The 2,231-nt window shown below is 40.3% G+C and overlaps 1 pseudogene; it reads right to left on the minus strand.

The window, feature by feature from the left end:
- Positions 1-1,138: 1,138 nt before the first annotated feature.
- Positions 1,139-1,257, minus strand: LOC148537947 (5S ribosomal RNA; annotated as a pseudogene).
- Positions 1,258-2,231: the final 974 nt, after the last annotated feature.

Consider the following 2,231-nt stretch of genomic DNA (forward strand, 5'->3'; position numbering starts at 1 on the left):
GGGAATAACTACGGGCTATATGAATTGAATTAATAATCCTCCTCGTGTTGTCAGCAGTTTGCCTGTTGGGAAAAAAAATCCCAATTAAGCAGGTTAAGGTAGGGAAGGAATAACTGCACCTAGACTGTTTGCCAGGACTTTAGCAAAATGTTTCACATCTTCAACACATTAATGAGTGATATCCGGCAATAACTACTGTACCCATATCTAAAGCATCCCTATCCAGTTTAGGAACAACTACTGTCTTAGCTATGGTGGTGACCTTATCAAATTTAGCACCATGAAGAAGTGAGTTAAAAAAAAAACAGGAGCATAGGTACAAGGGACCCCATACATTTCTTGTAATGGAGAGCCAGATTTCTTGTATTAGAGGGCCATATAGCCATCAGGTCCCAGGGCTGCCAGGAACTGCAGTTGTTTGATTGAATGTTTCAGAATTTTTCAGGTCTTTTAACACAATATATTACATGATGACGCTTGTACAGCACAGAATTGGGGGGGATTGCAAAAGCACAGGAAATACTTGCCTACCCCCCCAGATGGGCCGGGATGTGCCCAGGAAGGTGGACAAGTTTCCCGGAGGCTGGGACCACCCAGTCACGGCCGCTCACTTGAGCAGTGAAGTGAGTGGCACAGGCAGACGATAACGCAATTTGCATCATCATGGCTCCTTCCCTGCTTCACAATGCCAGTAATTGTGGATATTGCTTAGTGGGGGCGGAGCTATGATGACCTGATCGCATCGTCATGACCCGCCTACCTCTGCTGAGCCCTGCTGCCTGCAGCGCCGACCTGCTTACCTACTCCTAAAGGATGTACAGAAAGCAAGAAGCCAAGAGGGGCTAGTTGTTGGGGCACTCTTAAATCAAAATTATTAAAATTTAACTTTTATTAGCGATTGTTAGAAGACTGCATATCTCCTCATTTTAACCAAATAAGTGGATGTGGCGAAATAAATGTTAAAACTATTACCGGGTAATTAATCCTCTGTAAGTTTTACATTTCTTGTTCATACCATATATTAAGTATGCAGGAAATTAATACCCGTGGTGACCCTAAAATAAACATGAATCAAATCAATTATAATCCTGTATACCCTTGCTATCATGCACTGTGTCCCAGTTCGTCTCTTAAATATTACCTACAACACCCAGTATTCCCTGGTGGTCTCCCATCCAAGTACTGATCAGGCCCAATACTGTATAGCTTCCAAGATCAGACGAGATTGGGCATATTCAGTATGGTATGGTAGTAGGACTTTATTTACACAAGAGACTGTATGCCCTGGTGCAGCATAGCCAAAGGCATAATGTAGGACTAACTCCGTATGAGAAGTCCACTTTGATTGGATAATTACCATGAAATGTAAACAAAGTATTGCACAAGCATGCTTTGATTATTAAGAAGGTGGGTTATATTGCATACTAACGTATGTCTACCATATTCATATAACATTTTCAAATCAGACACATGATCTGCTGCAGAGGTTAATAATATTAATCTGTTAGTACCTGGAATTATTCATATTGCATGCAGATGGTATTCCTTATACAATTCTCATAGATGTACATTCATTTGTAAATCCCATATATTCCAATGGGAATGATGCTAATCTGTGTCCCCTTGAACAATAAATAAGCAGCATCAACTGTTGCCAGGTATTATGAGTGGTGTCCACTAAAGAAACGAGGACAATAAATTATGTGTATACAATAACGAGAGTGTATCATTCACTATCACTAAGCTCACTCTCACATATGTGGTTATACACTACAGTATTCACAGAGTGTCAATGCAGTGTGCATTAGACACAAGTAGAGTACATCATCACATAATCACAATACAGAGGGCGACAGTGAAAGAAAAGCGTGGTATACCATTTATATCAGTTCCCCTAAATATCGAGGGCAAGGGACTAACAATAAATAAGCAGCATCAACTGTTGCCAGATATTATAAGTGATGTCCACTAAAAAGCGAGGGCAATGAATTATGTGTTCCTAATAATGAACGTGTATCGCTACACCGGGCACACTCTCTCATATGTAATTATACACTGCAGTAATTCACAGAGTGTTTAATATAGTGTGCATTGGATACAGACACAAATAGAATATATCATCACATAATCACAATACACAGGGTGAAAGTGAAAGACAGACATGGTATACCATTTATATCAATTCCCCTAAATATCGGAGACAGGGGACTAATCACAGGTCATATCCACGT

The sequence above is a fragment of the Taudactylus pleione genome, unplaced genomic scaffold (genome assembly GCF_031769625.1).
Source record: "Taudactylus pleione unplaced genomic scaffold, aTauple2 ptg000041l, whole genome shotgun sequence".
Classification (NCBI taxonomy): Eukaryota; Metazoa; Chordata; class Amphibia; order Anura; family Myobatrachidae; genus Taudactylus; species Taudactylus pleione.